Source organism: Chaetodon auriga, chromosome 12, assembly GCF_051107435.1.
Source record: "Chaetodon auriga isolate fChaAug3 chromosome 12, fChaAug3.hap1, whole genome shotgun sequence".
In the NCBI taxonomy this organism is placed as follows: Eukaryota; Metazoa; Chordata; class Actinopteri; order Chaetodontiformes; family Chaetodontidae; genus Chaetodon; species Chaetodon auriga.
This window is the reverse complement of record NC_135085.1, coordinates 17,872,375-17,887,251: the sequence shown is the minus strand read 5'-3', so window position 1 is coordinate 17,887,251 and position 14,877 is coordinate 17,872,375.

Here is a 14,877-nt window from a genome sequence, read left to right as displayed (position 1 = left end):
GCTCTGCTGTTTCAGTTTTCGACCATTATTTCTTTAACGTGTGCTACATAAAACCTACTGACACACAGTTTTGACATGTGGTGGCACATGATACAGGGATGACTACTCATCCACCAGGGGGAGTCCTTTCCTTGTTGTCCGTCTGTGAGGCTTCCACTCATTGAACTGCAGATGGATGAGTTCAAAATGTGTGTGTAATGTGTGTTTTTATGACCAAACCCTCCAAAATCAAGCCAACAATCCAGAACTCTGACTTTTCCTCATCATTAATTTCACCACAGGCTTTCTTCAGCGTTCCCATCTTCATCTTATAAATCTGCACAATCAACACATCTGAGGCCACAGAAGTTATTAATCTGTAGAGATCAGTTTTGTCTTTTATTCCATCGCACTCAGAAATGATGTAATGAGAACTGATTGCCCCCTGAAGGTCCTGGTCTTGTCAAACCTGCATCTTGTCATCTCTCACAGACACTGATTGGACCATCCCAAGGCAGAACACAAATGGTGAAGTTCCCCTTTACAAGATGTTAAAGGCTAATTTTGGCCCTCTTCTGCTGTTCAGCATCATGTGAAGGTGATTTACTATTCTTCTGAAGACCCATAAACAGCTTTCGCAGCAGACACAATACAGGTTTTGTGCTGTGCATCATTGATGAGAGGACCCTAGAAGGAGGGGAAAAGGTTACGCAGCCAAGTATGAATTATTTTTTACCAATTTTCTATCTGTCGTTGCCTGATAAGAAGGATTGGTTCACCTTGAATTCCTCTTGGCATTGGCCATATGTACCTTTACTGTATATGTCAAGGGAATATTGATTGTCTTTGTGTCAATTTGTCACCGTTGACCAGTCAAGGCTGTTGTGCAGAAAACAGCATCAGTTTCTGAATGCAGGTGCTTACACCCCAAAGGTGCTAGCTGAACCGCCCTCGATCTGGATCTGCATGTTAAGTAAAGTTTTCACAGAGTTTACACCAAAAATAAGCTGCAAAGTGCTCCAGTGCCAAATGTGGTCAGAAACACTTTAAATAAAACAAATATCTTTCTCTCTTTTCAGAGAATGAGATTGACTTGTTGAGCTGATTGTTCATATAAGTCACAGTGAACTTGAATGCATCTTCTGTCTTTAAACTAAAAGTCTAAAAAGACCTTTGTTGAGCCAAAGAAAAAAAAAAATCATTCATAGTCTTCTATTGATGTGAGAGTCTGACTCTTTTGTTGCTCAACAAAAAACATTCTTTTCATGAGGCCTTTGTGCAGCAAAGCTCTACTTCAAGGCTTATTAACAGATGTTGAAATTGTGAATAGACTTGACTCTGTGTTGACATTTTTTGCTTCCAACCTGCGGCTGTTCTCACGCCCGACAGCCTCCCTGCTCTTAACTTGTCCGTCGGTCTGCATCGCACCTTGCAGGAGTCCTGGATGGTGGAAAAACGAGCAGCTTATGAAAGTGGCCCAGATTTTATACGCTCCTGCACTTTGTACAATTTCTGATTCCTCTCATAATCTCCAGTCATGAAGTCTGGCCAAAACAACGGCACGTTCCTCCATGCCCTACAGCTCTTCGCCATGTGGGATCAGGACTTTGGCTGCTCGCTGCCTGAGGAGTGCACTATGACAGAGTGTCTGACGGGAGCTCAGACGCTCTGTCAGAGCCAGCACAGAAAACCGTCCTCGACCAAAGGACATTTTTTGTGAAATACTAGAGATAATTCCTCGACTACTCACCAGTCAGTCACACAGAATGGGATATACTTGTTTACATGTTTTTTTAAATCAAGTATAAAGGTAGAATGAAACCACATATGAAGGGACACACAGCCCCAGCACATATTAGTGAGGGATCCCTTTGATTTGGCCAGTCGAGGGTTTCAGTACATTCTTTCCCTGACAAGGTTTTCTTCCTCGGTTTCCGGGTAACCATGTCGAATGTTTGACATGCTCGTCTTTCCAACAATCTATTTTATTTTCTTCTGGTACTTATTGATTGGCTCTGGTTGGGTTTGTCCTGTTTGTTCCTTCTCTATCTCAGTAGTTCTTTCAGACACGCTCGTTATAAAGGTCGGTATAAATAATTGAACTTGGACTAAATGTCAGCAAAGCAAATATTTCCCATAGGAATCACTTTAAAAAGCAGAGGAGATCAATAAAGAAACTAAATAGGCTACTTAATTCAATGTCTGAGGCTCAGAAATGAAAGATCCAAGCTGAGCACAGATACTTAGACATACTATCAGCATTCAGAAACACGTCACCGGCAGGCTACAGGCGATCAAGTCCTGTGCAGTGTTTTACATTAAAGCCATCTTGCTTGTTTTAGCACAAGCACAAAATGCTCGTTTTGATGCTGCCTGTGCACTCTTCAGTTCTGAAGCGGTATGTGACGTGTGCTTGTATATGCATTATTTTAAAATGGCAACCCTCCTAATATTTAAAACAATGGGTCCTTGATTCAGACTAAAAAAAAACCTTCTCTAGCCGCCGACAGTTGAGTGAAATTGCAGCAGTCACTGCAGATTTTAGTCAGCTGTAGCCATCTATCTAATTACGCTAACCTTTTCCAGCTATACCCTTTTCCAAATGAGAACCATATGCGGTAAAAGGGCCTTAAATATGCACCTATTGGCTCCATAATACTGTACAAAATCTGTAATCACACAAAAACGTAGTTAGCTAATGCAATTCTCCTTGGCCTTGGAAGTAATGCTCGCTCGCTACTGCTGGTAGTAAGTGAGTTAGCCAGACATGCTAACATTTGCAACTCTTGTCATCACCTTTGTGACGTCATAAGAGCAGTCATGTCATTGTTTATATAAGAATATTGATTACAGCTGCTTTAATGCTTGAATGAGAACACCTCTGTGCATGAAGAAAGGTCCATTTGGTGTGACTGGCCTGCACAGACCCTGAACTCAACCCCATGCAGTCATTTTGGGATGAATTGGACACTGACTGAGCGCCAGGAGCGAATCACTCGCCAGCGCTCATCAACATATTAACACCCAGGATACTGAAATGAACTGTCGGTGTGTCGCTCAGGCGTCCACATGCCTGCGGCCACATAGCGTAATAGATGCCGACACTGATTGCTTTAAATCACGGAGCTGATTCACATCCATAATGCAAACCTATTGATCTACGACTGTGAATGCCTTACTGAGCATTACATAACAACAGAACATTCGTTTGATTTCAAAACTGACCTTATCAACACTAATGTTAATACATGCAGCTTAAAATGCGTTTTACTCACCTAATTGACAAGTTCTCATTCAGGGCACATTTTCCCATATCAAAAGCCCCAAGGCCTTTGTGTCAATGACTGTGTTTACATGCACACAGTATTCTGTTAAATAGCCCCAAACCAAGCCAGGCCTTTATTCTTTATTTGTTGTGCTGCTTGTATGCACTCTCATGGACCCTGCCACAAATATAAATACAATTATTTAAACACTGCCATGGAAAGAGAAGATGCAGGCTATATGATAGAAAACATATGTATGGGATGAGGTGCACTGGTTTATCAGTGCCCAAGGTTAAATGAGGTATGAGGAATGAAACACACACCGTTTAAAGATGCACATTGTTTAGCACTAGGACAACATGTTCTCGCTTTTCTTATCATGTTATCTTTTTTCAGGTGGAGAAGTTGATGGTAAACAACATCCCAGAATGGTCACGGTGACCTGTGCACATTTCACTCACAGACGCTATGTTCACAGTCCTCTGAGTAATGCACTTCACATTATACTGAGGGAAAGCACGGCATGTCCTCACAGATGTCCCCTCTTAAGATGCTAACTAATGCCAAGGGTTAACAAAACAGACAAGACTGAAAACATCATGTTCCATTCAAAATCATCAAGTTAAAGCCCCGTCGAGTGCGTTCAGATGCACACTAACATCCTGTTATTCTCTGAGATACGAACCGATGCCTTTTTGAGATGCCATGCGATCAGCAAGAATATGAATTCTTTACACAAGCATGAATGTCACAGGTTTTCATAATCTCTCTTTCTCCTCTCGAGAGATATGTTTTTGGGATATAAGAGGCTGTAATAAGGAGGTATGCTTTCATACAAACTGTACATTTGAGGATTTGCACTGTGAATCTTGCCCAGGCTCAGCTCTGTATATGTCATCATCACTCATGACATCGGTGAGCCTATAATTGTGTGTGTGGATGCTACAGATGCTGCTTCCCTTTGCAAAGAGAATAATGCGTCCATCCACCTCCAACAACACAAATTAACGGTCTTTAGAAAAGTACATCGAGTCTCAATAATAGGCAGGAATAACCAGAGAAATTAGTGACCGGCTTTATTAACTGTGCTCACATAAGCTTTTGTTGAATTTCAAAGAATCATTCTGTTCAACTCAGGCTCTTCTGTTAATTTCCTGCCTCCACCGAGGTAAACATGACAGAATGAGATGAATTTTTTTAAAATTTCTACCCAGAAAGCTCTCTTGGGTGAAGCAGCATTATGGACGGTTAATTTCAGACTTTCTCCTCGAAGAAAAGTTCAACTCTGAGTGCAAAAAACAAAAGAGTAATAATGATGAAAAAATAATCAATATTAATATTCATTTGTCTCTTTATTATTTATCTTGTCTTCATGTCACCAGTCATATAACCTCAATCCTCAGCACAGTCCTTTTAAGATGGAAAAGTTTGAATTGTGAACAGGAAATTCAACGTAACACGAGTAAGATTTTATTAAAAAATGTCACATTTGGGCCTTGAAACTACAGCACACATCTAATTTTTCCTTTATTAAACCAGTCAAAACTGAACCGACAAAACATCACAAAACATCACAACACAAACAGACTAAGACGCCTGTCACACACAACTTAAAGAGCATAAACCACATCCAGTTAAGACGTGGTAAAAAAGACTTTCCGAAACTATCTGAAGCTTCATTTTCTTTCGTGACTGATAATTTAGCAGAATTTCAAATTGGTGAAATGTTGAAATGATCAGTTAATTTTGATTGATGAATTGAAATTGTTTTATTTTTCCTTACTTTTCAAAGATCTAAATAGCTTGAACCCCGAATCACCTCATTTTTCTCGCAGTAACAAAGTGAAGGGCATTCATTAAATCAGTTTCTCTGCGCTCACACAGGAAGTTTACATAAAATCAGAGTGTTTGGCTCAACAGTCCGTTGTGCCACACTGTGGAATATACAGGAAGTACCAGCACCTGTAAATGACAGGTCACATGACAGCTGACAAATGACATAATATCCTGTCGGTGCGGGCATCAGATCAGAAAACTGATACATGACGGCAAATGATTCTGTCATTTCATTTGGAGGAAACATCCTGAGACCTGGACTGCACTTGAGGACTGCAGCCCTTGCATTTCAGTCAAAACTGTGAAACCAATATAATTTTATCATATGATCTGTTATGAGACAGATTAAGCTGGATGAATGCCACACACTGCTGGAAGGTTTAAAGTCAGATTTTTAACACCGTCGGGTTAGCTGAGGACATCTGAACATCGTAATACATAAAGGACAAATGTGGAATACTTGTTGCCACAATCATGACAATTACTAAAGTTAGGAGATCCTGTATTCGATATCTTTTGTATTTCTGTTTAATTCAAAAAGCCCCCTGAAGGAGCCGTTTGAAGGATGAAGGTACCAGCAGCCTCAAAACACACACAAAGTCTCAACCACCAACTGTTCCTACAACACGAGTTACTGAAGCATTACTGATATATTAGACGCACCTCCTCTTAAAATAAGGACTGTAGCTGTGAATGCAGGGCAAAATGTGCTCACCATCACGTTTGCAAATGTTTTAACAAATATCCCGCTGTGTATAATCTATAAACCTGCTCCAGCCATTTGATAGTGTAATCAAGCACAACGCCACCGCAGTATAATCAAGCAATACGTTAATGAATAACCTACCGTGTATAATTTATAAATCTTTTCCAACACTTTGATAGAATAATCAACCATGCGCTCCCTTCGGCTCGGATGCCATTCCTCAATATATCATCCACCTGAGTGCTGGTGTTTTGGAACAGCAGGCACAAAGAACCTAATGGTATTGATCTGTCTCGGCTGGGCAGCCGAATGTTGGTGTTGCAATGATCCCGGTAATTTTATTCATCATGATCGGCTAATCTTTTGCCTCTATGTCAATCCATGTTTTGCATGGAATGTTAGTCCTGGCTGTGCAGCGCTGTATATCACCATAGTGACATAAAGTTAGTGTACCTGCCATCATCTCCTGCCCTTGTAACACCTGTCTACCTGTAAAGTAAATACAGCCAATGGAGATAAGACTGCAGGCATAAATATAGAAAAACATTCTAACTGAGAGAGCAGTAACAGCTGTTTCACCGCAAAATTTGAGCTAAAAGGACCAAACCTTCACTACAGGAGATGAGAAATTGACTTGGCAAAATCTATTGTCAGTCTTCCCTCCGTCCCTCATCGCCTCATCAGTCATGATCGATTTGAATCGGCCCGATGAGCCAAAGTCAAGCTTTAAGCCTCCAATAGCTGTTGAGGGGCAGACACACCGCCGAGCCGGTGATCATTCAGGGCAATCATTAGCCTCTACTCTTAAAGAAGAAGAATTACTGATCAAAAATGAGCTGACTTGACATTTTGAGATGTGTACACCAACTGAGTGGACTCAGGTCATTCCAAGACTGGACAGTTTTACAGAGAGCGATATTCAATTCTTCATCATTATAGAATAAGCTATTTCCATGCATGTTTCAGCATAAATAAGCGTTTGAGGGTTAAAAGTCTCCTATTAACTGTGTTAAGTGGACAGGCCAAACATTACAGGGCATTAATGCAGTTTAAGCGGCAAATTACCAGGATTATAGGAAGTCTTTTTTTCATGATACAGTGAGCTGATGAAAGCAAAGCATAAACTCTTTTTATGAGTAATAGTTTTTTTTACACACACGCAGATGTTTCAGTCACAAATGAAGTTGACATGAGACACACACACACACACACACACACACACACAGAGCACCTTGTCAATCATTACCTGAAGTGCGTGTCCTTGTCAGATCTTGAAGCCCCCCCCCCCCAGCCCGACCACTCTGACCACTTTGTTTGAAGCATGCTGGCGCTATTAGTTATCTAAGTGTTGACTAAGAGATTTAAGTGCTGACGTCTTTGTGTTTAGTCTATTTCAGTAAAATTAACATTTGAATGGGTGAATCATCTCTTTGTGCGTGTTGACGGGGACATAATAAATGTTGAACAGCAGAAGACGTAAGACAGACCGTCTCGACTGTTTTGCATCTGGGAGCGATGCTTTGTTGACACTCCTGTCTCACTTAGGAACCTTGACTTGAATACCTGTTTACAAATGGTAAAACGTCTCACCAGGTGCTGACTGACAGCGAAAGATGAATCAGCAAACAGCTGAAGACTGGAATCATACAGAGAACATGATTTATTTAGAAAGTTTGAGTCGGATAATGACATTTTCTTGAAACCTAATGACAGAAGATGATCTTTGAGCAAATCACTGGTTAATTCACCCACAGAGGAGCGAACTAATCCACAGAAGCCCATCTTATCTTTCCTTTTTTAAAGCTTGGGCCATTAATTCATTATCATCATTAGACCGTTGCCTGGAGTTAAAGAAAAAAGCCCACAACAGCAAGTATCTTGGCGTTGTGGTTTCAGCATCCATTATGACAGCCCACACAAAAGAGACTGGGAGCCATTTGCTGCTTTAAGCCTGAAAACAAGCTGGACTTTCTTCACCCCAGCCATGTGCGCTGTGTAAATAGGCATCAGTCCAATCATTCAACAAATCTTCAGCATCCCCCGCCTTTACAAAACAACCCAGGCTATTTCTGTGCAGCCTGGGACGGTGCAGCGGTGCCGACTGGAATTCAATTCTTGCTCTGATGCAGACAGTTCTGCCTCCAGCTCTTCTGCTCATCTCTCACTGTTACCGAAGGACAATTTAGGTTCTTATCTTGCTTCTTTTTCTTATCTTGCTTCTTTTTCTGCAGAGATTGGTCGATTACGTAGCTGATCACCTGCTTCCATCTGCCATCCATCATGCCACCGAGGACTGGGTGCTTATTTCTGTTTTCATTTGCTGTAGCGTGTGATATCCAGTCGGTATGAGCTAACAAAGACAGACATCCACTTCCTCTCTCTGGTTAATCTCCCGTCAGTCCAAATGCTGTGCACGGTTGTCGTGTCTATTCTCTTGTTAATGCCATTAAGCTAAATTTACATCAACATCCCAACTTGACTTTTTAGGTCATCAGTTAAATGTAGGATTGGTGGGTTGATCCTGAGCTCCTTCGCTCCACATGTTGAAGTGTTCTTGATTGAGACTCTGAGCCCCAAATTCCTCCTGATGGCCAGGCCAGCGACACCGTGTGTGTGTGTGTGCGTGCGTGGGTGAATGAATGGCACATTTGTGAAGCACTGAAGTTGAAAGTGTCCATTTATGGTATAATTTTTTTTGCAAAATTGTGTGCTTGGCTGTGTGCATATGCATGCCTGAGTGGCATGCTAGGGTGGAGGTGGAGGCTATCATGGACGGCAGATGCACATGCAGTCCTATTAATAATTCACTGGCTTTCTGCATAGATGATCAAGTTCACACCTTCGCAGCCACCAGAGAGCAGAAAGTATAATTGGGATGTGAACCAGTGTTTTTTATAATCTAAGTCAGTCAATAATAAAAATGCTTGATGAAACTGAAATTATCCTTCCTTTTTCTCATTTTTTTTTATATATTTATGGAAACAGCATATAGGGCTCGAGCTTCAGTGTAGGCATTTCCCGTGACAGTGGTTGAGTGACAACTGAGAGCCAGTAATGCTGGGCGATCCATCAAACGGGCTTGTTGTAGCTCAGGTAGTGGAGCGAGTTGCCCAGTAATTGGTTGTTATTTTGACCCGCGGCTCCTTCTGTCAAAGTGTCCTTGAACAAGACACTGAACCTTAAATCGCTTTGGTGTGAGTGTATCTGGGGGAAAATGTTTGGAGAAAAGCATCTTCCAAATAAATGCAATGTAAGTTGAGGTTAATGCATATTTTAATGGATCGAATTCCTTTCTGCTATGTTTGTCCACCTCAGGCTGCTGGTGCTGCAGCACGATCCTCCTCACAACAGCAGGATAGGACATCCTCAATGTAAGCAATGCAAAATAGCCCCCAAACAGGCTGGATCAAATCATTGTATTATTCTCAAAACTGCCTCCTTGGCTTTTGAAAATAAATTGATTAGAGGAAAAAAATCATTTTAATTTTAGTTGGACTTTGATTCCACAAATTGTACAACGAAGATGGTGACTCGCTGTACTTGAGGGTGGAAGTAGTGGTCATACTGGCATACACCTTCATGTGTACACACATTTACGATGCATGTCACATCTCTCACTCTGTCATGCACACATTCTCCCACATGGACATTTTCCTGCTGTAGGGCTCATTTCATGCGAGGACCTCGTGCCTCCGCCTCCATTTTAACAGAAACACTCCTTTGGGATTGGTGTAAAAGGCCATCACGGATGCACAAACACACATGAGATACTTCACACAATGTGAGCATCTTAAAATTCACTACACGGCATATTTTCATTATTCCTCTTCTCCCTGTGTGGGTATGTTTGAGCATGAGTGCGTATGTGTTCTACGTGTGTGTGTGTGTGTGTACTGACTGAGAATCCAAATTAAGGCTGGTCACAGTAAATTGGTTAATCCTGAAACACATCTCTGACATTCATAAATATCTTTTCTGCCTCACAGAGTGGATACATCTGAAAATGCCACCCTCATATTTTGGTGTGTGTGTGTGGAAATCAGCGCTTTGGATAATACAGGAAACCTCCTCAGACTCAGCTGGAGGTTGTGTAGCAGTAAAGTTAACATCAAAACTTCCTGTTGTGCCTAACTGACTGTGTCTTTGCGGATCAGACGACCAGACATTTTGGACACCCTGACCTCCTTTTTGACCTCAAAATAAAGAGGTTTAGGTAATTTGGCTACATTTTTGGCTTGTTTGCAACCTGTCTGATCTTCTGACCCCATCAGACATTAGCGTAATGTGTTGCCATGTACCCAGACCTCAGCAATTACTTTGGACAGTACCATGTTTTCATAACTGTTAGAATTGCTGTCCAAATCAACAAATATGAGACCCAGCTGAAATTGGCTACTAGAGCTGGAATGATGACGCATGACTGGATGTTTGTCAATCGGCAGAAAATTAACCAAATAATAATAACCAGTTGATTGCCTCAGCCACTTTTTAAGCAGAAAAGCCAAAGATGGTGGTTGGTTGGACGGCTGGTTCTTGCTCCCCCAATGTGAAGATCTGCTGCTGTTGGACTGTTCCTTGGACAAAACAAGACATCTGAAGACGTCACCTCGGGCTATGGAAAACTGTTTTCTGATGTTACAATAACTATCAGACTATTAAAATGATCATTAGTAGAAGGTGTAGGTGTCTTCGCTCATCCCCAAGAACCTTTCGTTAATACACAAACTTCCATTGTCCACTTGGTAAATGTGAGTCACATCACTGCGGTTATGCAAAAAATGTAATGTAAGCATTCATTGTTTTGAGCTGGGATTGCTCAGTGATGTAAAGAAACTCCAATTGTAAAGTTATGATTGGATTGAGGATGCTCGACTGCTGAATGAATCACAATCTTTCATCTATTTAATCCTCATTTTTAAAGCTGCATTAACTGCTTTTTTGGCCACTTGGGGGCAGCAGAATGAGCTGTACACAAACATAGAGCTCAGTTACACTTTGCTTCCTGCTCAAGAAGTGACATTATTATTAATCTAGAGTTGAGTTACTGGTCACCAAGTCCAATAAATCTTTTTTTTGGGTCTGTTTTTGGTCTCCACCAACTCCTGGGAGGAAAATTTGGCTCTTTTGCTGTTAAATGCTTTATCATGCTCACAGGCTATTCGCTAACCTTCTCTGACTGCCGTTTGGTGCTGGATGTGTTGGCGATTTATCACAGTTTTTCCACCGTCAGCCGCCTCCTGCTGCAACCCTAAACGATGCTGATGTGAGCCAAAACTGAAACGCTGTGAGACTTCAAAACGAAAACGATGATTTCAAAGATGCTAAAATGCTCCGTAAAGCTGAGGGGAACTGCACTGTTCTCTGTGGGTTTCTTGCTATGGAATATGATATGAAAGAATATTAATATGAAGCATAAATCAAAGCCCCACCAATAGTTTATGATTTGATTTTTTTCCTTCACTCTTACGGACAAAGGTTCTGACTGGAGGTACAATGACACAGGACAGCTAAGAAGAAAATATAAATGCATCCTGAGGCGTTAACTCACACTGTGCCCACATGCTGGTCGAATGCCAGTGAAAGGGATGAATAGTAAAAATTCAAATTCAGATCTTTTACCGTCTAGCTCACCATGTGCTTTAGACTTTGAGCCAACTCCAGTTGTTATTCTGAACCTGAACCTTATTCTGTAGGCTGCTGGTGTTTCTCTGCTCACAAACAAATCCCCACTTCTGAAACAACCCACAAAGTATTCAGCCGGGTTCCTCCCCTCTCTTCTTCGGTTTCTCTCTTTCCCATTGTCTCTGTTTACTCATTGCCTCTCCATTCCTTCCTCTGTGTCTTCTATTGATGAGTCCTAAAGTTCAGGTCCTTGGTCCTCAGAATGCCAAATAGTTTCTTAGCCGTCCGACCATTCAGCTCAGAGCCTCCACAGAAAAACACAAATCAATACACTCAGTCTGATTCGGACTTTGACTGAACGTGCATGGGATGAGTTTAAATCAGTTTTTTTTTCTTTACTGATTTCATGAAGGTCGTGGACGGCTCAAGGATGTGCCCGAATCAATCCCGTCTCCTAGAAGTTAGCTTTATGTACAGCTACCAAACAGAACACGTTTTCTGTGAAGATAATGAGCAAATGTTGCTAATGAAAGTATTTGGCAAGTGGTAAAAATGCTTGTAGTGATTACGGAATTATTAAACGTTTTTATGGTTATGTTTGGGCAGTCATGGCTGGTTCAGACTCAGTCATGATTCGGCCTTTCAGGAGCGGTATCTATGTTCCCAGGGTCCCCGGTTCAATATCCTGTTAACGCACATTAACCCTCCTTTTGTGATCAGGTTAAATAACCTTAATTCCAAAGCTACACACACTGGATCTGTAGATGGAAGTCGACAGATCCTATTCACTTTCTATGAAGGTGCACGGCGAGCTGACGGACCAGTTGCCCGATCACGGCTTGTCCTCAGCATACAAATAAATCCGCCCAGTGCGACACACCAGGCTCGTGGATGTCAGGTAAACCTGTTAAACAAGGCAACGCTGATAAAATATGAATCAAGATTCTGTTAGATCATTGCCTATTTACCACTTGGCCGTTCCTCTATCGGCTTGATACCATGTTGAAAAGCGATGGAAAACAACATGAACAACCTCCGAGCTAACAGGCTACACACTGATATGTGCAGAAAATGGCAAGATACCCTAACCTGGTTGCTGATGGGACGAACATAACCAAGCTAGTAGCTGTTACCTTTTTCCTGGCATTTAGCTATTTTAATGCCAGGGCAGAATGATACCAGAGTGATAATGGGTGCAGCCCGACCTTTCTCCAGCCCTGACAGAGCACAGAGTTAGGTCTGACTATGCGAGAGCAGAACTTTCTTGTCCCGTGTTAGAGCAGTGCTGGATATGAATCCTAAAAGAAGAGGTTTAGTTGAAGATGAATCATGTCTGGTTATTTCTTGAGCTTGTGAATTTTAGCTGAATGGATACTTCACATGAACATAATTGATACTGTGGGTATTCTCTTCTAAGTACACTTGTAGTACATTTTTACTGATTGGATTTTTTATGCCAAGTTGTCATTTGTGGGTGATTTATAATTTAGTTTTTTTCCAAGGTTGGAACTGTAACATGGTGATGCTTACTTTTTTCTCTTTTTCTGTCAAAAAAATTTTCAGAAACATTTTTCAAATGAGTTTTTGTGCCTTCTACCTTTTGGCAATTTCTTATTTAGCTGCCTGTTAATTAGGTTTGTTCTGTTTGCGTGTGGAATTGGGATTTCAAACGAACACACATACCATAAACAGCTTCACAGTCTCAAATTTATCTAACACAGTCCGAGGAAATGATTTGAATCATGAATCAATCTTTAAAGGTGTAAGCAGTATTCTCTCATCTTTTCCCCCATCATAGCTTCAACAAAAGGACTGAACAACTGTTTTCCTTTAAACCCGTAATCATGTTGCTCCATTACACAGATTTGTAAGACAAATGGAGAATGAAAAGTCAGCCCCCAAAGACCGTTGGCTGCTCACTGTGCAATCAGTCATAACTCTACGCAAACAGTGATTTATAGGTGCATTATTGTACTTTGTCAAGAGGAAATGATTAAAAAAATATGTACTATTCTCCTCTGTCACACAGCCCAAGTAATTAGTGATAAACTGTTGTTGAACAGTACACAAAACACCCACCCGATCTTACGAGAGGCTCCACTTCACCAGCGATTGTCTGGTCTCATTATCCATACAGTAGATAACTGCCACTCTAACATGATTGCTTTGTTTTTCTTTAAAAACAGGCTGCTTGAAACAAGTTCTTTGTTTCGAGTGATGCGTTAGCAAATCTAAAAAATAATATTTAACGTCGTCATGACAGACTGAGCTCTGAATGAAATCACTCGACCAAAGTACAACATGAACCTTTTTGCGAGTGTGCAGAGATCGTGATGTAAAAAACTGACTTGAAAATGTTGCCTTGTCTAACTAAAAACATTGAACATAGCCGTGTTTAGGTGTGCCAGTGCTGGGATCCTGGTGCTATTCTTCCTGTCATGGATTGCCAGTAATGCATGCCAGCGAACCGTCCCTTTAGCTGCAGTTTCAGATGAAGACAAACAACAAACGACAGCGTCGGGGTGTAAAATCTGAATACACTCACTTGTAGAGGACAAAGGATTCAAGACTAGTGCTCAAACAGCAGAGAAACGTTAGTTTTCTTGAGGTTATTTGTGCTGCTTTCTTACAGAAAGCATGGCGCCAGCTAAATGTGTTGAAGACAATCAGAGAGAGTAAATGTCATTAAACCGGGCAGGCCTCCTCTTTACTTGGGCCGAAAGCCGGTTGGACACAGCTCAGCTTTGATGAAAAGAGGTTTCTATTATGTTTTGGAATTTAATTTGACATTATTGACATTAAACATCTAACAGACTCCGCAGCCGATCTAAATAGGACAGAACGAAAGACGAAGACCAACAAACGGATGTGTAGAGAGAACAGAAACTGTAGAGCGACTCTCAGATTTGCAGCACTGTGTTTGGTACTGCTTATGCAGGCTGGATTCTTGAACCATAACAACCAGTAATAAACCTGACCGCAATTTTACATGAAGGGTCAAATGTTCAGTCGACCTGCGTCACAGATGCATCTCCTGTACGGAAGACTTATTAATGACCACATGCAAATGTTGAGTGCCTTAATTTCTACACCAAGAATTATAGCACAGTCAACAATTCATTTCACCTTTGCACCCCATGACAGGAGGATGGTTAGAGGACTACTGCCAGGCTCATCGGTCTCGAATCCAGAACGTTTGCAGCCAATGCCTCCATGGAGTTCTTTGACAGGTTTCTGGGCTTGGTTATGGATTCCTAGAATGGCACAGAAGATGATGGAGCAGACTTAGAGTAAATATCATGGTGAAACACTCAAAAGCGTCCAATTTTACTCTACATTAGAAGAACATGACCGACATGTCAGCCAATCAGAACCCAGAATCTGAATACATATTAATGTTGAGCAGCTGTGCGTGGTAGTAGAAGGCTAATCTAACCCTCGGCTGCTTCCTTCATCACCTTCAAGGTC